This window comes from Aphis gossypii, chromosome 2 (genome assembly GCF_020184175.1).
Source record: "Aphis gossypii isolate Hap1 chromosome 2, ASM2018417v2, whole genome shotgun sequence".
Classification (NCBI taxonomy): domain Eukaryota; kingdom Metazoa; phylum Arthropoda; class Insecta; order Hemiptera; family Aphididae; genus Aphis; species Aphis gossypii.
In genome coordinates this window covers 63,687,075-63,710,075 of record NC_065531.1, presented here as the reverse complement: position 1 = coordinate 63,710,075, position 23,001 = coordinate 63,687,075, and the positions used below count along the sequence as shown (strand labels likewise).

Sequence of the window (23,001 nt, the reverse complement as noted above, 5' to 3'; positions counted from 1 at the left end):
TTTGAATTTTTGATACCAATAAATAGAAACAAAAATATTTCCAATGTCTTATGGCCCACATGAAGTGTATAGTGCCAAAAAATATATTAAAACCATTATTACACGTATTTTGTACTTATGTATAAAAATACATTCTTTGCGGTCCCAGTACCCTACAACATGTTATCGTGCCAAATCTGAGTTATTGTTTTATCAGTTTGCAAGTAAGTTGATATTATAAGACGTAAGGTAATTGGTCTATTTTACTACAAAATATAATAAGTCAACATAGTAGTTAAAAAAAATATTGACAACATTATAACAATAAATATATTTTTAGAATATTAATTGAAATGTTTTTAAATTTCCTAGTTATTTTGTTTATAACATCCATGCATTATTTCAATACATAATTACTATATATAGGGTACTTATTGCAGTTCACTAACTGATATTTAACTGTAAACATATAATATTATATTGATTTTATATAAATGAGTATTACGAATAGTTTTCAGGCTTTAATAATTAGACAATCATGTACCTAGCTAGTAATTTACAAATAGTGAATTATTTAAAATTATGAATTATCTTTGAATTATTTAAATTCCTATTAATTATTAATAATATAGTAATAATGATAAAAAATAGTTTAATTATTAATGGTCTGCATTAAGGGACCGACATATAATACTGTGCGTATTTGAATCGTAAAAGTTATTTTGCCACTTGAAAGTATAAAAATGAAACAACGTTTTTTTGCTGGTTTATATTTATAGATAAAAAGATCAAAGTATTTGATTTAAGAAAAGTTTTACTTTTATTACATAATATAAGTTTGCTATAAATTTGTTATGTATTTTGAATGTCCGTGTTCCAGTGTGTATATATATATATATATATATATAGTAGAATATACAAACATTTTAAAATCTAGAAAATATGTCAACATTTTAATATTCTTCGTCATAAAATACAAATTTTCAATCAAACCTTTAAACCATTTAAAAATCATTTCAATCAGCCAAACACACACACATGACCATGTTTCCAAGAAACTTTAGAATGCGCCAGATAGAGCCGCAAGCGTGTTGAAGCTCAAGGGAGGCGCGTTGTTAGTCAAAATTCGCCAGTCGTGCCACGCGCTTGGAACGACTAACACGTCGCGCCGTATACAACGTTATAATTCACGTGATTTTATACGAGTCATGTCGTAATATTTTTATTTATTTCCGGCAAGCGAAAACTGCAATCATTATTTACACAAAATCGACCACAATTTTTTTTTTTTTTTGAATTTCAATATGATTGTCATTCAAATGTCCCGTAAAAATGTTAAGACAAGTAAAAAAAACCTGAAAATAAAACAAAGATAAAGAGCGAGATAATAATTTCAAATTGATCGTGCAATATAAACACATACAGGTATGTTAGTCTTTAAATTTTGATAAAATAATATGCGGTAATTTAACTAATATTGATGTTATCGTATTAATATTATCGTTTGCAATGGTTGTTAATTTATTGAACCCGGACATGAATATTATATTAATGTTATCATGTTTGTATAAAAAATATTTTTAACATAATATTTTTTAGTTCGTATAGTTTGTAAACAAAAAACTAAACTATTTTTATATACTATATAAAAAAAACTTTCAAAAAAAATTGTTTTAATAGTAGTTTAAAAATTTTACTTTTGAAGTATTATTAAGTCTATGAATTAACAATAAATTAATTTATATTTCAATGACTTATTTAACAAATAATTACCATTGATTACGTCATAATATAATAATATGGCATATTATATAATATTGTAGGTATTATTTGTTTATAATTGGCAGTTATATTTAATTGCTGATTAGTAATTTATTATTTAAATATAATTTGTTTCTTATTGTGTTTTTACATTTTATACTATAAATTAATTTTATGAAATAAGGAAGTTAACTCACATATTTTATGATTTGAAAATATATCATATTTATGCTAACTGTTAATAAATAATACTAATTAAACTAGATGCACATGGGATAATAAGTTATGCACTAACATTAAAGTATCTTTTTTGTTATTTTTTATATAGGTATAATAATATGATATATTGGTATAATATCCTGAGATTATTTCACATTTTCCTTAGTTTGTTTGTAATCTTTCTTCAAGTACGTTTAAGAGAAATCAAAAATATTAAAATATCAACTTTTTTAATTTTAGATCGAAAGATCAATATACAATTTTTTGATGTCTTTGAAAGATTCAAAAATGTTGACTGACTTTTAAATTTATATTATATACTCATATACATATTTACTACTGCTATTTGAATTTTTATCGGTTTATTATGGATCAATATAAATCACTGAGATTTAGATAAATACCTAAATATATTATATTTACAGTAAACTTGTATGTATCGTTTTTTTTTTTCAAAATTTTAACACATTTTTTCTTTGAATCTATATTTGTTCATATGGGTTTAAGCCTATGTTTTAATTTGAAATAACTGTCATTAGTTTAATGTACTATTTTTTCCCATGACAGTTGTTGTTATATAATTTATATTATATAATATCAATTTTTGTTGTGGGTATTTGATTATATTCTTAGCAGAGTGCAAAAGCTACTATTTAATAAATATGTGGGTTTATTTATGTTTCAAAAAACTTTTTTGAAGCTGTTATATGCTAAACGATCTTTTCCTTTTCTTACAGTATTTTTATTTCCCATTTTTTTAGAACATATTCAAAAAAATATTTTTGAATAATATTATTTGTTTTTTAGGAACGTTTTGAAATATATATTCAATAACTCTTTATAAGTTGACTACAGTTTTAACTATTTAATGATATTATAATATATTTTAGTAAATTAAGTATATGTGAGTTTTTAATCATAACTTAACCATAAGTGCATAGGAAATTTTTATAACTTTTCTTATATAATTTATTAAACACTATAAATAACAATATATTTTTAAATTACGTTTGGTGGCTTTGTTCATTTGTTATTAATTTAACAATGTAATTACAAATACTGATTTAACACATAAAAACAATTATCACATTTTTACCGGTTAATAAGTGATTTTTATTACAAAAGTAAAAAATAAAACTTTTTATCATCGACTTATTTTTTATTTACATTATAATGATCATCTAATCAGTTATATTATTAAGATACATTTATGAACATACAATTTTTGGCAAGAAATCATCACAACTAACTGCAAAGATAATTCTTAAATGTATATATATATATATATATAGGTATATATAATTGATGTTGGTTTTTCTTTTACTTAGTTGTACTCTTCATTTTTCTCGATTCTTTGTTTATTATCGCAATGTACCATACACATAAAATTCCTAAGTTCATTGAACACGAGATATGTGTCGGAAGTGCACATTAGGTAACGTCTAGATGGAGGATAAAATTATTTCAACCGTTATCATTAGACGATTCTTAAAACAGTATATTTGGTAAATAGTGTCGTTAATTTTTATCTAAATCGAACGGAATGGATTAGCGTTATTATTGTAAAGCTGTAGCGCATATAATATACAATGTGTCCTATACGATGATGGGTTTTCAGTTTTATATTCAGCAATGACCAACACTATTTATTTTTTCAAACGGAACGATTAAAAATATTACAGGATGCAAGTACCCATACAAAATAGTTTTTCATATCAAATTAATACTAGTTGTACGTATTTATGTTTTGTTAAACACCTATACATATAATCGATTCTGTTCAAGATATAATTTTTATATTCTGTCATTCTGTTGTTGTATCCTCTTCTATTGTTTTCGTTAATTTATTCATCTATTCGTTTTTTTTTTTTTAACAATATTTTCGTTTAGTAATTTATAGTAAAATTTTTGATTTATTATAGCTGGGATATTAATTTTTTACACTATGAGAAATGTGCTGTTAAACTAGATGATAATTTGGTACGCCTATTTCCTATATAATCTTAGATAACTAAAATGTGTTCACAGAGTGCCTACTTATAGCTTTTATAGATTATTGGTATTGGCGCTTCATAGTATTAGTAATTGTGAGAGGAGATACCTACACACTGTTTGTTCCTATTATTTATCTAGGGCCTGAGCTTATTTTATACATTTTACCTACAGTGTACACTGTATATATATTTACAAACAACTAGACGTGTTTATATTAAAAAAAAAATGTAACCAATCTAACAAATATGATTTATTGCAGTGTTTTGAGTAATTTTGAAAATTCTATAGCAATGTTACTGCAATTATTACATAATGAATAAAAATATTTCCAATGATTTGTATATTAAATAAAAACGCATTTTACTGTTCGAAAGCATTCTCATCTAATTTGATTTTGTTCTAATTCTATTTAAATAATTATTTAAGAATGTAGTTTTTATATGATTTGGTTATACCTATACATTTATTTGGATTTATAATGAATTAAAATTATCATATGTGTTAGATCACTGGTTGGTAGGTCAAGTATATTTAATATGTTATAATTTATTTCGTACTCAAACTGGACCTTATCTTAAACTTCTTCTAACATCTTATTCATTGCAAAAAGTAAATGATCGAATGGCGAGTTTATTTTTATTCATATGTATCAGAGTTCATATGCCATTGTAAGGTGTTTAATATAAAAGGCTAAAGTCACAATTCATTGTTAAACATAATAATAACAATAATTATAATGGAATTAATGATTTACGAGTATAGCAATATTGTAAGAATTCAGTACATCAAAACATAGTTGGATTTTAAAATTCAACACACGATGCGGGTATCCGTTTAAAAAATAAATATTTAGTTTTATAATACGAAATACTGTTAATTACAATTCACAATATTTACGGTTGTAGATAATGATGTATCAAACTATATTCTGAAATAAAATCATATATCATCTAAAATATTATGCAATTTAATGTGTTAACTGAAAATTACACTTATTTAAGTTGCACGTATTTAAAATACATAATTATTGATACATAAATAATAAAATATTTTTACGATTAAAAAGACTACTGGAATACTTCTGAAAAAAAAAATAAATGGTGAAAGGAATTTACATTTTATGCTAGTAGCTTGTACAAATATAAATTGATATTAATTATATGTTTTGGGAGGAATAAATTAGATATGATTGAAAAAATTAAATATTTATTGATAGTTATATTTATATATTATATACATAAATAGTGCTTTTATACTATTATTAACTTATTATACTAAAAAAGTGTTATCTTGAAACTAAAATCATGTGATTTCGATAAAAAGTTTTAATAACAACGTGAAAGTAAGAAAAATTTAATAATTCTATGGTAAAAACATCATCAAAAATTTTTTTTAACTAATTAAAAAAAAAAAAAATAATAAAATAGAAATATGCTTAATTTTAAATACTTGTAAAAAAAATATTGGTTATTTCCTTCTATTAGTATATTATGGTATAATAGGAGTACAGATTTCACTATTCGAAAAATAAATAATATACCCTAGATTATTCATTGAATTGAATTTAAAAAATATATTTAAATTTATTGTGATTAAATAAATTACATTTTTGATAAAAACAATAGATGGATTAGTTACATCATAGGAAGTTAAAATTATATGCATATAGATAAATTAGTTCAAGTTTACTTTTACTTTTACTGTTTAAATTTTTTGGTTTCTTTATAAACTATAAATATATTTGAACAAAACGTTGTTATGAACAATGATATTAAATTGATTCTTTAAGATATAGAATGCAAAATATATGTTATATGAGTATTGTCGTTATAATTTTTGAAACAAAATTAATATATTCAGGTTCACAATTCAAAACTATATATTGAAAAATTTTAATTAAATGTTATGCTTTTGAGTTATAATTAAATTACGTTTATTGCTTATACACAAAGTATAACTTTTATTTATTCGTTAATAATATTCACTTTCTTTTTATACTGTAAGTCAATACAAAATAAATATTTACATAGTTAAAATATTCAAGTTAAGCGGGCACCCTAAGATAATTTTTCCCCCGTCTTACAATTTTGCTACAATATTATTAAAACTTCTCTCTGTATTTCACTGATTTTAAAATTATTGTATTAGAAATTAGAATACAGTAAGAATTATAATGAATACAACTATCCATGTTTTGTCAACTTAAATAGTTTCACCGAGTAATAACGGTACAAATCATTTTTAAATGCTTGATTAAATATTCTTTATCGATTGTTAAAATAGAAGTTCAAATTTTAGTGATTTTTGGCACCATATTCCGAAGATGTAATTACATAGATAAATAAGAATATTATACCTTTAAACAAACTAATGTAAACTTTGATAAAATCTTAACACTTTCATTTTGTCGATGAATGTAGAACATTGGTAATCGAATTACGTTCCTCCTAAAAGTTATTCATATCTAAAGTATCTCACTAACTTAGTTCTTTTATTGTTGGATAAGTTCCCATTTTTTATTTGTATCAGTATATTTATGAAACGTCTCAGAAAGTTCTTGATTTTTGAATATTGAAAACTAGGTAATTTCTGAAAATAATAATTTATAATTGATTTTAAAAGTTTTAAAATACTATTGGATAAAGTTATATCCACCTTAGGTCGACTTAAAAAAAAGTTGAGGGTACGTTTTTTTTTTAAATCAACCATGTCCGCCTACTTACCTCCTTTGCCAATATTCAAGAGTTGGAATATATGAGTATAACTATAATAGATTTTGTATGTATAGATATTGAGAACCAGCTCTTATGCCTTGCTTTTCCTCTACAATATAATTTAAATGCAAGACTCGGTGATTTTTAAAATATGAAATATAAACATTTACTGAATCATAATTGTAAAATAAAGAAGAGATTTCTGTTTTAAACCAGTGGTTGTTATTACTTGAAAACATAATAATAAGGATGATCATTTTAACATTCTTGAATACATTATATAATTATTTTTATATTTATAAAATATTTAAATCGGAATACAATGTTCTGTACGCACCAATGGTCTAAAAGAAGCTTATTTTTTTTTATGTAATGTATGTTTTGACATAATGAGAGTTTTATGATTAAAATACAGATCTGCAGATACTACGATAGCATAATAATATTATTATACAACACTGTACAATTGTATACATAGGTAATAAACTTATTCCAACGAATTGAGTTAATTTTGTACATATAGGCGTACATTTTAAAATATGATAAATTAATGAATGTTTGGTTTGAAGTAATGTACAAAATTTATGTACACTTAAAAAGATAAAAAAAAAAAAATGATTAAGTGTATTATTTATGAATTTCGGATTTCTTGTACTGCTTAAATCTACAAAATAGATATTATAAAAAAGACAAGAGAATGGAAATTCGAATATTTGAATAGAATTGCTTCATGGTTTTTTTTTTATAAAAACATTTATTTTTAATATTCAATTATGAATAATTTATATCTTTGAACGTTGACTATTTGTCTACACACATTATGACGTATAGTAAAATCATTAATACATTTAAATAAACAAGCTGACATAACTGTTAGTACCCGAACTGATACTGATGAAAGAAACATTTATTTTTTTGTAGGAACCCACATTATGTTAGAGACACAAATGTACACAATCAATTTCTTATTGATATTTGAAATCCAGGATAATGCAATTAATGCAAATACAAATCATTAAAAGTGGTGTCGTTTCGTTAATGGGTATTGCAAACGGAGTGCCATAATTTAAAAGAAAACGAATTATTTTTGATAGGGAATAATAAAAAAAGTATAAATAGGTACATCTTGTACATTTTATACATTATTGTAATAATATATTCTAGTCATGGTTAGTGTAACGCAATATGTATATTGTATAATATATATATATATATGATATATTTTGAAGTTACTTTAACAATAATATGAAGTATGGGGCTAGGTATGCTTAGGTTTGTTTAATCATATTAAAATTTACATACTGTGCTATTTGTTTAATAACTTACTGTTAATAAGTAAAATGAATGTACTAATAATAGATAATAAACTGACATAATGGCAAGTAGAGTAAATAACCTATTGGACATATCTTTTGGCTCGTCATAAAAAATACCTATGTGAGTAATTTTATTAAAATATTTTTAACAAAAACATTCTTCTTAAAATATATCAATCGATATTTATTTTTATCTTGAAAATAATTGTACTTTAGATAACGTCTCATCCATATTATGTGGGGATCCAACTTACAAACGTTCAATTTAATAATTTTAAATTTTCTCAAATAATACATAAAAATACATACATATATTCATGTAATAAAAACTAAATATATAATTTAAATACTATAACTAACAAACAACTCGGTTATTAATTTAATTTTTATTTCATGTTCATTTTTATATAGTGTGTTTGAAATACATTCTATTTTAACAGACCCTTTAGATTTCTGCAATTAAAACTTAAGGGAACGCACAATTGTAACTATAATAAGAAGAGAAACTCCGTTCCCCTGTGTTTTCCTCACTCAAATCATTAAATATTATCGTGCATACAAAAATATTCAAGTATATTTTAAATTAAGTACATAATTACATAACTAATTATTATCTCTGTTTTTATATTGTTTTGTTTGTTTTTGAGTAGGTAATAAAATCTACTTCAATTTTCAAGATATTCATCCACCATGCATATTATATTGAAATATTTATTTCATATATAAATATTATATCTATTATAAATTATAATATTAAAAAAATAATAGGTATTTCAGTAGACGTGCAGTAATCAATAGGTTGTATTCATTAGTTTAATAACTATAGGACGTGAATAAAATAAGACATAAGGATATATTAAAATAAAATATCGATATAGGTATTTGATTAAAAAAAAAAAAATGTAGTTCATTAAATTCAATGTAATTATATAGTTATAATTTCGTTTGCTTAAAAATGTATCATTTATAGATTTGTTTACGGGATACAATTTAGATTGGTGAAAATCTATAAAAAAAAAAACGGATATAAAATATTTTAACTATACATTTTTCATTATTGGTTGTAAAGGACTTTTAAGCGAGATATTTTTTGATAATATTTTGTTATAACTATTTACATTATAATAAGAAGAAACCAATTTTATCTGTTAACTTTATAGCTTGTTTAAGTATTAATACTTTAATTTAACCGTTGATGGTTTTTTTTTTGTTATGTATAATTTAGTTTTATTCTGAAGATTCAAAACTTGAAAAAAAGTAATAGTAGTCAAATATCCCTAAACTGAAAAATTTTAATTTTTGTCTCATATTTCTAATAGTTAATATAGTGGAACTTAAAATATTAAAATGTATTAATGTATATTATACCTAATTTTTTTGTTAAAATACAATTTAAAATAAGTAGCTTATTTCTAATACATTCATACATTGAATGTATAATTAAAAGCATTTTGTTTGATGAGACTAATAGAAAATACTTTAAACTTTAATGATATGAAGAGGTGAGCAACGTAAATTATTTTCAAATCTAAATTATGTATGTATAACACATTTTAGTATATTATAATCATAAAAACAATAAGTACCTATTTTAATTAAAAAATAAATAAATAGATTTTTACGAAATTTTTAGTGTCAACATTTTCGAATGTATTTCTGTTTTTTTTTTTTAATTTTTCCAGTACTATACTTAATCTATAATTTTGTTAGTTATGCGCATTATGTTTATATTTAAAATGTTTTATTTAAATTCCAACACACCAACACAACAATTAAAAGGTTTCTTGTTTTTGTCAGCCCTTCTCGATTGGGAGGATTTTTTTTTTGTGACTCGTGGTTTAGAAATTGTGATAATTGAAAAGTATAGTTGGGACAATAGTTAAAATGGAACTGACAGAGTACGTTTTTGTAAAATTAATTTAAATCGTGCTTGTAAGTAAGTTGTGATAGAAGTGATAAACAAATGTTAATTACTGCGTGTCATTTAAAATCCATAAGGTGTGGTTTAAAATATTTTTGCACTGGAATTTTTAATATAAAAGTATACAACGTGGTGAATATATTTTAAGAGTTATAAGGATATCTTACACATGTTCGATACAATTAATGGTTTAGAATTTTAGATTCATTAATAATAATATATAAGTAAGATCATCTATTTATTTTGTTCAATAGTTAATACATAAATTCATATACCATCGTGTGTGCTGTTTATTAAACCTTAAACCATTCAAATATGTTGTGGCTGATAGATATTATATCAATGAACGCATCGAATCAGTTAAATTAATTGGGAATGGTAAAAAAATCAAAAAAAATCCCAAATACGGAATAAAATTTTATTGCATCACCTAAGTTCCATTTAATATCATGATATTTTTTTCTCCAGCGGTGCTTGTTCGTAAATATTCGTGACTAGCTTTCGGTTGGACACAAAATGTGTTTGGCAGATCGCCAAGGCGAACGAAATGCAGGATTTAAAATAATAAAATACCTATGTGGTTAAAGGGAATGTAAAGGGGTATCTCGCCATATTATCTTTGCGTACGCGAGCTGATAATATGCCATACGCATCGCAGGTAAATATAATGGACGAGTAATTAACGATTTAAGAGTTGTAGCCGGACCTTTATATTGCATAATTGCGTATTGTAGAATCTATATTTGTGAAAAATACCTATAAAATACATTTTTTAAAAATATTTAAATACTCAAATGAAAAATTAAATAATTATTTAAATATATTTTCCTATAATTGTTTATTTAAAATAATACAAATATACATTTGAAATACGTTTAAATGTTTATTTTTCTACTAGAAATCTTCAAGACCAAATTTGTTTATGTAAGAGTTATTTATTATTATTTTTTTTGATACACAAATATTTGTATAAGATGATTTGATATTTTTTACAACTGTCATACAGAGATGTGAGCCTTGGACCGTGTAAAGGCGTTACATCATACTAAACGAGCTAAAAATATGTCTTGTGTGGTTTACTGTACAATTTTAAAAATGATTCATAAATAAAAACATTAATCATTATAATATAGTATTACAGGTAGATATAGGAATTACGATCATGTGATATACAGTTAGACATTAGACATACACTGTGAATGAAAAAAGTTTATCAATTTATTTATAATTTGTAAAGGCTAAATAACATTGCTAAAAGCGTTTTATTTTCTTATAATAATATAACATATTATGTTTTCGGTACTTATCTATATCGTCGTAGTGTTTTATAACTGTTTTCAAACTGTTTTCAAACTTTTTTTTATGTTTGATGTTTGTCGTCAAAACAGTTTTTTACTTTTGCGTTATTTTAATGACCTCACACTGGGTTATGTTTATTTTAAAAACGTACATTTTTATTGCATAAACAAAAATAAGCGCAGTAATGCGCGCGTACCTGCCTACTTTACGATTACTAAATTGAAAATAATTATTATGAAATAAAATATTATCAATAATACTGTCGTTAATTAGAAATATGTTTATTACGACGTGTATGTGCTGGAATATCAACAAGCTGTGATGGACCAAGTATTATAATATAAATAAATTATTATCATAGTGTTCAGACTGCCAAGTCAATGGGGGCTAGTGCACGGGAGTAAAAACCGACAGAAAAACCGTCGAACAAAAAATGTATTGTTCATAATATTTGTATACAAGAAATGGCGTGTATCTATTATACTTTAGTGTGTTCTACATAATACATGATATAATACTCGTTAAAACCATTCGAAGGTTGTGACAGAATACAAAAATAAAAGATCTCTACGCAGTCTACATCCACGGTGTGTAGGTACCTATAATATTATACCATATTATAGTTATACTTTATGCTGGGAACATTAAACCGGGTATACGTGCAACATATTTTGTTGAGTACTTACGCCGGTTAAACTTATTCCATTACTTATTCCATTACGGGTAGCGTTATCGCGACATAATATAATAATTCGATGAGAAAAACTTGGACAATATAATAATTTGTTATATTATGTTATATGAGGAGCTGATGGTGTTAAACATAATATAATATCTTTGAAAATCCAGACGACGGTGGGGTACCTACAAACGTGCAGTCTATATACTGTAGTACCTATTTACATAGGTATGATGAGTACCGTCTAAAGAATATAATATCCTCGTGCAGTGCACTTTTATGCAACGAGATTTACCTGTGTCAACAAAGAATTAAGGAAGTGTGTTGTGTATTTTATTGGCTGTAAAATTTCGCTCGATTATTATTATACTATTTTTTTTTTTTAGACAATAGACATTTTGCAGAATATTTCTAAGCGTACCTATGTACATACTTGGATACGATTTTATAAATGTTAGCTCGTTGATGTTACGTTTTAAATGGAAACTTTTAGGATTAGACTTTTTCAGTACATTAATTGTTACATTATATAATATTTTAACAGTGCGTTGTACATAATTAACAATGCGGACTTAAAGCTTAAGTACAGCATTTTCGTACTCGTGAAGTAATTTATTTATTTTATTTCATGCGAAAATAAAATAGTTTTGGTTTCAATAAAATATTGTAATTTAAATTATGTATGTGATTACCTAATACCATGATACTATGTATATGTATTTCATAAGGAATACATGTTGTATACCAATTATTATTATTTCGTATTCTTTTTTTCGTTTAATATAATATCATGTAGTGATGTCGCTGACATGAAGACGTAAAGTTCAATTATTTTAGGAGATATAATTGAGCCATTTAAAATGTTGCGTAGAAAATATCCTAGATATCTAAATATTCAAATGGTAATTTTGTGGGAGTATTATTTTGATTAAAAAATAACTTTATTATTTTAATAATTTATTTCATATTTACTGTGTAATTTATTTTCAGTCGTAAGTAATTCTTATTTTTACATAATTTAAGATGATATCATTTATATTACACTGCAGTTCGCTTTCTTATTTTGAAATGCATATTTATGTATAAGGATAGTTCATTTAATCGTGTATTTGTGAAGAGTATGTATTTTTGTTTTATAGTGGTTTAATGTATGAATAATATTGAATATTATAAGTGAAAGCATGTTATAAAATCTATTGTACTACAAAAGTATGCAAAAAAATTGTACGAAATTAACGATTCATTCTATAAATACTTTATATTGATAAACTAATATAGAATTTTAATTTAAAATAACTTTTATTTAAGTTTGTTTGTAAATTTACTTCATTACAATTGTTTTTGGTCACGGATATTTGTCATGATGAATATTGATATTGTTTTATCTTTATTTAATACTTTTTTTTATAGAAGTGTGAGGAATTGGTAAATTTGAATGGAATGGTTAATTATTTCTAATATCAAGGAGAAAAAGATGGCTTACATTTGATATAAGCCTAAAGCGTATGAATTTTAAGAATGTCATTTTTGGATACATTAAACATTTTAAAGGCACAGTTAAAATTATAAAATTACCATTAATATGTGGTAATTAAACTAAAACTGTTTGTAGGAACTTGAAATTATTTTTATTGATTTTTGTATTTTTATAATTATCTTAAAATTTATTTGAGTTGAAATATATTAATTTTTAAGACAATATAATTATGATTTTTATTGTATTTGTAAGATATTATTTAAATTTTTTTATTAAAAATATATTATCTATCATTTATTTGAAAAGTCATTAACATAACATTTTTTTATGAGTTTCTACATTTTTAAAAATATCATAATATTATAAATACATTTGTTTAAGCTCAAAACCATATTCAAGTCTTTTTAGATTGTTTGTAAAATGTAAAGATTCAAAAATTAAAACAATATATTAGGTACATAAAGTTACAACTTTGATCTGCACTTAAAAAAAAAAAAAAATAAATAAAAAGTGCTGTGTACGTTTTTTTCTTTATAGTATAAATTCGCATTAATTCCAATTTCGTTATTTGTTTGACATTCGATTATTGAAATTAGATTACTATAATGATTGTATACTCTGTATAAGATGTTATGAACTTGTGACAACTCATTAGCAATATCATATATATATTTTTTTTTTTACTAGATGTTAAATCATAAAAATTCATTGAGAGAAAAAGTATAATTCAATAAATTATATTAGGGATTTAATATTTTGTATTAAATTGATATTTGATTGATTTCACATTAAAATACAGCCTGAATGGCGAATTAACCTAACCTAACCTTGGCGAGCCTAAATTAATTATTCAGTAGGTATATCTACTCTACTATATATCTACTCATATAAACAAAAAATTATATCCATTGACTGTATAGAAATTAGTTCTTTTAAAAATAAAATAAAATGTGTTATATTTTTCATCTTTCATTATTATATATTTTCTAAAGATGATTATTTACTTAACTGGCTTGATCCCATAAGTTTGTTTATACGAACTTAATCATAAAATAAACACTATAGAATATTATATTAGTTGAAATAACAAGGAAGAATAAAAAAAAAACATTGTTAAATTAGCTTTGATGGCTACTTAGCTCAAAATATTAAGAGACAATTTATGAAAATCATATAAGTACTCTAGTATAAAATTAAATTAAAATTGTTAATGCTTAATTCAGTAATTAATGTTGTATACTTCAAATAAGAATATTAAATACATACCTTTGTATTGGGTTTTAAATTCCAATTGAAGTGATGCATGATATGCTGTTTTTAAACTTTTTCAAGAACAATAGTGATTTTAGGTTTTAATTATTATTTCTAGATTCTAATGCTTGAGTTGAATAGTATCTACTAAACCAGTGTTTCTCAAAATGTGGTTTTTGGACTCCCAGGGGTCCGCACGTATACCGGAGGGGGTCCGTGAAGGTTAGGATGACAATCCAGAAATGTCAGAAGTAGCAATAAGACCATTGATGCTGTTTTCAACTGAAAAAGGATTTTCTACTTATGTTTTAACTAAAAATAAGTATAGAAATCGATTAAATATAGTATCAGATTTACAAATCTAACTTTCTAATATAGATCTTAAAATACCAGATTTAGTATCAGAAAAACAACACCGTCCATCGCATTGAATCTATTTTTATTAATTATAAAATAATATATAATATTTTTTCTTTTTTTTTATTGATTCAATTTTTATTATACAAACATGTAAATTTAGTAAAAGAAAAAAAATAAGTACAATTATTATAACTATTTTTTTTTAAGTTTATTTTTATTAAGGGTTCCGTGATCATTCTTACTATATCTATTAGGGGTCCGGTGGGAAAAAAGTTTGGAAGCGCTGTACTAGACCATTACAATTTTTATATTTATTTTTGTTAATGATTATTTTGTTATTTTTTTCTATATATTTTTATATTTGTTTCTTTGATTAATTAAAATATACATGTACAACGGTATTAGTTAATACATATCGTCTAATATAACCATAAGTTCTTTCTATATTTTTATTAGCATTTTTATACTAGAGTAACAAATATAATAAAGTAGGTATTGAACTAATTTATAAGAAAAATACAAAATTGTGTATTTATATTATTGGATTTTATAATAACAATATTACTAAAAATCTCGAATAATTTACATTTAGTACATTATATGTTTCGAGTAAACCTAATCATTGTCTATCCAGTAAATTGTGATGGACCATTTGTTTTTGGTCTTAATAGTTAAAAATAAAGCAAAATATTTTGAATTTCATTCACTTAAAAAAAAAAAAAAATAGTATACAATTTAGTTTTGGATAACATTGTAAGTTTCAACGGTTACTTCTTTCAGAATTTTATAATTCAAACAATTAAATTTTGCCAACAAATGGTCTAACATACATTTTTTGTGTTTAATTTCTGTTTTTAATATCATTTACCAATATATTATTGAAAATAAATTTACTAGAATTATAATAGGGATTTTTTTTTATATTTCCTTAAATCATCTACTAGATATAGTTTCTTATAAAAACGTATTTTAAAGATTGAAAAAAAATACTTTTACATTAAAAAAAAAAAAAAACAACAACATATCATTGTAAAATCAAATAGTAGTAAATACATTTTACGCTCAGCTCAGCATTTCAAATACAAGACGAAAAAAAATATATAGCTATTACTTTTTTTTATTATTATTATTGATAGTATCAAATTTACAGTATATTATGTTCTCTAATAAATGCTATGTAAATGCGTTAAACTTAATAGAACACAAGTCTTTAATTTTACCATTAAAATGAATTCAGAATATGTAATTGATATTTAAATATAATTATTTTCATTTTAGAACATAATATAAAATTAATTAAACAGTACAAAAGTGGTCAATTAATACATCATAATACCTAATACGGCAATGATACGATATAATATAATATGTAATCGCGGCGTGTCAAAATTATATTGAATTTGATATTATTTCAGTCATATTATAATATCATTCTATATTTATTATTTTTATTTTGGATTAAGTAGTTGAAATAATGTGTCAAATTGTCAAACAATCAATTATTGCTATACCTATTACGGATGAGTTTTTTCCAATTACCTACAACTATAATATATCCACTATATATCTAGAGTACACATCAAATCTGGAGTACACAGCATGTAAATTATAGATAATATTTATTTACAAATACAGTAAGTATTTTATATTTTGTAAGACATTATCAGTAGGTATTAGATTGAATATTACAAACTATCATTGTTTTTATCTCGTCGTATTTCGGTATACATTTATCGTATATAGTTCCATACTAATATATAATTATTATTGTTAAATTTAATAACTCGAATTAACAGCTCTCGTTAATTCAACCATACTGATTGAACATAATATGTCTTATTTCAAATGATTCATTATTTGTATAATTAATCGGTCTACTGATCATTTTATAAATTTATTTTTTAAAATGTTTTGTTCAATTTTAAATCAATTAACTTCCTTTAATATCATCTTTGTAGAAGGAAACAAACTTTAACATTAGACTTTTAATTTAACTTCCAATTTTAATTACGAGTTTAAGATTATCAATAAAAGTAATAAAATTAAAGTTTAAAAAATTTAAAAAAGAATACCTAGTAATAATGATATTTTGTGCATATTATACATTTTGCATTACCAAACTAGAAATATAAATAAATACATTTCTAAGTTATTAAAATCTTGTCTATATTAATTATATTTAATAGAATTTGGTATTATAAATATTATATTATCAAAAACAAATGTCAATTAACTTTTTAATTTTTTTTTTTATCACTTTTAGTATACTTGTTTAAAAAATAAATAAATAAATAAATTAAAATAAAAATAATTTATAATTTTTAAATTTAATAGAAGTAATTGTAATTTATTATTTAGTTGTCTAATATTTAATGAACCAATAGAACAGTTTTATTAATGTATTAATGTGTAAATAAAGTTTTTTTTTACATTTTAAATGTAATGAAATATCAGTATTGAATACCTACTACATGTATTTTTGAATTTAATGTCCAGAGGTTATTATTTATTATTATTAACAACATAAGAGGTGCCTATTTACTTATAAATGATTGATAACTACAATAATAATGATTATTATAATTGGAATATAATATTGCACATTTTTTTCAAAGATAAAAATAATTCCTTACTGTTGATTCCCAATCTAAATATATAAATAAAATTATTAAAAATACTAAATACATTAAGCTTAACTGAATCACACATTAGAAAAGTTAACTTGTTTTTTTTTTCCTTTTAAATTGTAAATAAAGAATAGGGTAATTTATTGGTTTTTATTTGTATTTTTTCCTATCGACTGATAATACCTACTGTTGCTAAAATATCTTGAATATTTTTTTCAATGCAAGCAGTTGCTTTAATGCAAATATTCAAAATTTATATTAATTTATATCTTAAATTACAATTGAATTATATTTCATGACTGGTATGCAGTATCATAATAATAAGTTGTATAATTCATCTGATTGAATTTGAATATCTTATTTAACCCAGTTTTGTGAGGAATAAATCACAGAACGAATGTAAAAATATTGTTGGTAAAAATAAATGTTTCGTGACTCTGTTTTAAGGAAAATAATTAGTGGAGATACTATCTGAATATAAAATAGGATTGTTGTTGAGCTCAGCTTTTCTGCCCTCCCTCCACAAATTTAAGTAATGTCAATTTCCAACCACACAACCACAACAATAAAGCACTAACAATTACTAAAATCAAATAATACTTATATTATTAGGTATTACTTACCTATTTAGTAAGATTATATGATAAAAATGTGATAAATAAGCTTAAATACATACATATACAACAATATTGAATGTGGTGCTCTATTATCTAATACATTAGCAATCATATAAAAGATTAATTAAAATTAGAATTTGAAAAAATTAAACAAAAATGACAAAAATTCAATGCTGAATTTAAATATTACGAATAATGATAACGTAGTGTTAGGATTTAAAATTATTTTAGTTTTTATGGTAAATACGTCATTAGATACTTATTAAAATGATTTCTATTGATTTTTTGAATGTATTAATGTAAAATCAATGATTAAATACAATTTTAATCTTTCAAATATACATACATAGAGAGCCTATAGTATTGGTATTTAACGGGTAGCTCTAATTATATCGAATTTGATTTCTGAGTAGAAATATAAAAAAATTCAATATTGGTTTCGTATTCATAATGGTTTTTTTTTAAGTGTTATAGAGTGAAAATATTTTATAGAAAAATTTATTATGTAAAATTATTGAATTTGTAAGTCATATTTGTGTATTTTATCCTACCATAAAATAAATAGATTCTATTAATTACCAGTCTTATACTTTTTGTCATAATATTGTATTGTTCATTTTCATAAAAAGTGCTCGATCGAGTCTAGAGTATTTTTTTTTTTTAATTTTAGTACCTATTAATATGATTCAATTTTTTTTTTTTTTAATAGTTTGACGTAGAATATTTACAGCGTGCTAAATATTTTTGTAGGTTATAATAAAGTGTTCCACACTTTTTTGTTGAATGGAAGGAAAGCAATAAAAGATAACATCATATAGTCCGTAAAAAATATTTTTTTCAACACCCATTATAGTTATAAGGAGAGTGTCCTGGATGCTGTTTGAGATTTTAAATTGACAAATCATGGTGGGTACAAAAAAAAAAAAAAAATCAAAAAGCGTATAAATCACCGTGGTTCCTAACTACATAATAAATCTTTTTGTGAGTTTGAAATGCCAAAAGCTCGCAAATATCATACTGAGTGCATTACTGCGTACTTATATTATATTTATCGGGTGTAGATAAAAGCGGAAATCGGACGCGGTTATGTACAGTAGTGGTTAGCTATATTTTATAATATCCATACACGTCTGCCGTGATACATTTCTCATGTAACGATTTGTAAGCATGTATGCGTGTTATAGCATTTACATTCCTTGACCTTCGCGGTATAATTCAATGGCGTATTCGTAAATGATCGGATGTATATAGAAAGTTTGGTTTTTATTTTATTTTTACGTAATTTTTAATTTTATCGATAGAATATAATGAAATAGAAATAAATATTGCTTTTAGCGAATAAAAAATTTTAAAAACCAATAATATTAATATATGGTACGGATGGCAGGATGAACACTATCTTAACGAGTTGTATCAACACATTTTATTCACCCCTATTCGAGATTTAGTATAACACCACTGATACGTGCTGAAGTTTAAGTATAGTACTATGATAAAAATTTATATTCTAATAAACTATGATACTACGACATTTATTTTACTATGTTATTTACAAAAATATGATAAACACTGGGTGCAATATATTAAAAATATAATAACAATACAGTGACTGTCGCCCCAGCATAGTGTGTTTTAATAATTTTCTTTTAATTCATTTAGTTGTTCATATTTAACTATTGTACTATTGTAGCTAGGTACTGGATAATGTAATTAGAAGTATAAGGTATCACGTGTATAAGATAATATAGAACGTAGGTATACTGTATAGTAATATACAGTAATATTCCAATCCCTTAATCCATCATATTGGGCTTTTGTACAATTTTAGCTATAAAGTAAAAAGTTATTACCATGTTATATGATAATTTATGACAATGAAATAACTGTGGAAAACAATTCTGAAATTCGATACTCTATAATACAATATTATATTGTATTTTAATTAATAATGTTTAATTAAAAAATATTTTTGAACTTTTCTACATACAAATAATATATTATATATGTGTATATTAAGAGCATATTATTATAATATTCAAGACTTGGGTACAATATAAATTTTAGATATCTTTATAAATATATTCACTGATATAAATTGCATATATATAAGAACCGGGTAACTCAAAAGAGAAAAAAATCCATCCAAATCACTCTTAAGCTTTAAATTAAATATGTTAATGTATGTATTACTTTCGTTTGTCAGTTACTCTAATTTTTTCTTCCTTTTTGTTGATATTCTATTGTGCTATTATAATGTATTAACATACATCTATACTACCTATTATTGTGTATGTTAACTATACGCGTGTCACGCGATGTGAAAGTGAATATTCAAGATGCATGCATGCATTTAGAACATTTTTACTTTTGTAACTATTTTCTGGGAACACCTAATCCATTATTTGAATTGGACCACGTGGGCGTGCGTCTAAGGGTACCGATTTGAGTGGTTTTTAAACGAGCCACAGCAGTGTAGATATCTGACATTTTATTCGTCATTCTTTTTCAGACTTTTGCCTGCATAATACGTGGTGTCGTTCTCACTTACTTTCTTGTTGAGTGGAGTTCAACATATTTTTTTCAAGTGCACATTTCCCATAGACATTTTTCAATCATTTTTAGACTTCGTCGGGGTTTCATTTTAAAAGTTATTATAGCATTCTGACATGTATAATATTCTCTCTTGATGTTCAAAATCTCATACACCACGATACACAAAAAATGAAATCCTCACGTTTATTATATTACATAAATTTATAAGTAGGATCCATTTAGTGAAATTGATATTACGTTTACGAAATGGATATTCAGTTCATGAGCTTTATTCATTTTCCAAAATCCATTCTTAGGTTTGTTTACCAAAAAGACGTTTTATCCATTTCACGAGACGGAAGCACTTAATTTTACATTTTATAAACTAGATACTTTTGCGTGAATGGACACTCAATCTTATCGTTCCGTAATTCTATTCATAAATTGGACATTAGGCTAAGGAGGACATAATACTTAATGCATTTATAAAATAATCATTTTATCTATTTAGTATGTTTGTAGTTTAAGATATATATTGTATAGTGTAGGTGCAATTTTTTTTACCTGAAAAATGAAAATTTAAATCAGAGTTCATTCTAAATTTCTTATACAAGAATTAAAGAAAAAAAATTAAGCGTGATTCCATAAATACTTTTTATGAATGTCTGAAGAAATTGAATATTCATGCAAAAAATTGCATTTGCATTAAAATTCAATTAATACTTGCTCAATTATGAGATATACTCAAATCCTACTTTAAAATAAATTGATTATTGATTTTTCTTCTTTTTAAATTATAAAATATACTTTGATGTATTTGGAAGAGCCAGAAAAAAATTCTTTAGTGGGCTGCAGATTTCACAACTTAGATCTATAGGCACCAATGAAGTATGTGACTTTAAGAACGAATATCTTAAATCTCTCAACTGTTTTTTTATTTAAATGTATGATGTATTCAGTTTATAATATATATACATTATTTATTGTATTGTAGTATAAATGTATTTATTAACTAGGTACGTACCTATATAAATAATAATAATCCAAATCTGAATACTGAATTATTAATCATTCAAAATTGAAAATATTCCGATTTATTATTAAATATAAATAATGTTACTATCGTTCAAAAAGCTATTAATATTATTTAAAATTAGTTACAACACGTATTGATTTTAAAGTTATTATTATTATAATATTTTTTAGTTTTTAATAAACGAAATACTCAATAATAACTACCATAATAATAAAGAAAAGTTATTTTATAGTTATTTTTTATTATTGTTATAAATAGTATATCACGGAATTCGGACTATACTATATATAGAGAGAGAAATATATAGACTAAAATAAAAACAAAAAAAGATTGGCCACTTTTTTTTCTATCACCGTTTTCTTTTGATTTCGAGTTATATAATATAATAAGTTATATGTATATGAAGTCAATAACTTCTATAGTATTTTTACTTAGTATTTAACTTGAATTTTTTTTTTTTGTTTCTATTTTCACTAAGTTTTCCGTTAAATAATTTGTATTGTGTGAATATTTTACACAATTTCGTTATAAATAAAACTTTTCCGTTAGGATTATATTTTATATTCTTAGAAAAGGTAATAATGTATTGGTTTTATAATGTTAGAGTATTTTTTTATTACAGTACAATAAATACTCACAAGTTTCATGTAAATTCTAAGGTCATATTTGTTGTAACATTTCAAAATATAGTTAATCATTATTTAAAAATACTTATTTATATTATATTTTACTCGTATTTCTTTACATTTTATAAAATGATTACCTAATAAATATTTTCTTAACGAGTAACTTTTGTTTTTTTCATGTGAGGTATTTTCACTATAAGTGATCTAAAGGCTTAGTTTGATCACCTGTGATTACATATTATACTAAGGTTTCAGCAATTCATTCATGAGTTGGCATTTTTTAGTTTGTGCTACTTTTATCAAATTACAAAAACTATAAAAATATATGTATCTTAATTAATTTTTCATTTATATTAATTCCAGAATTATTAATCGCTTAAATTTAAAATAGAAAATTAACATCAAATTCAGTTTTAGTAATATTAATAATATACGGTATGATAATATTTTGGAAAAACAATTAATTTAAAAGTTAATTCAAAAATAGTTAAAAACACAATTTAAAAATTAACTATATTTATATATAAACGCTTATATTAATTTTACAATATAATTTAGTAAATAAAAATTTTAAACAATATCATAAGTACTT

The 23,001-nt window shown here is 23.4% G+C and overlaps 1 protein-coding gene across 1 annotated transcript in view; it reads left to right on the top strand.

Annotated features, from left to right (window-relative positions):
* The first annotated feature begins 1,124 nt into the window (after nucleotides 1-1,124).
* LOC114129108 (lutropin-choriogonadotropic hormone receptor-like) overlaps nucleotides 1,125-23,001 on the top strand; it is a 114,011-nt gene continuing 92,134 nt past the window's right edge. The window contains exon 1 of the mRNA XM_050201157.1: nucleotides 1,125-1,404. The gene's annotated coding sequence lies outside the window, so the exon portion shown is untranslated. The remainder of the gene's footprint in view (nucleotides 1,405-23,001) is intronic.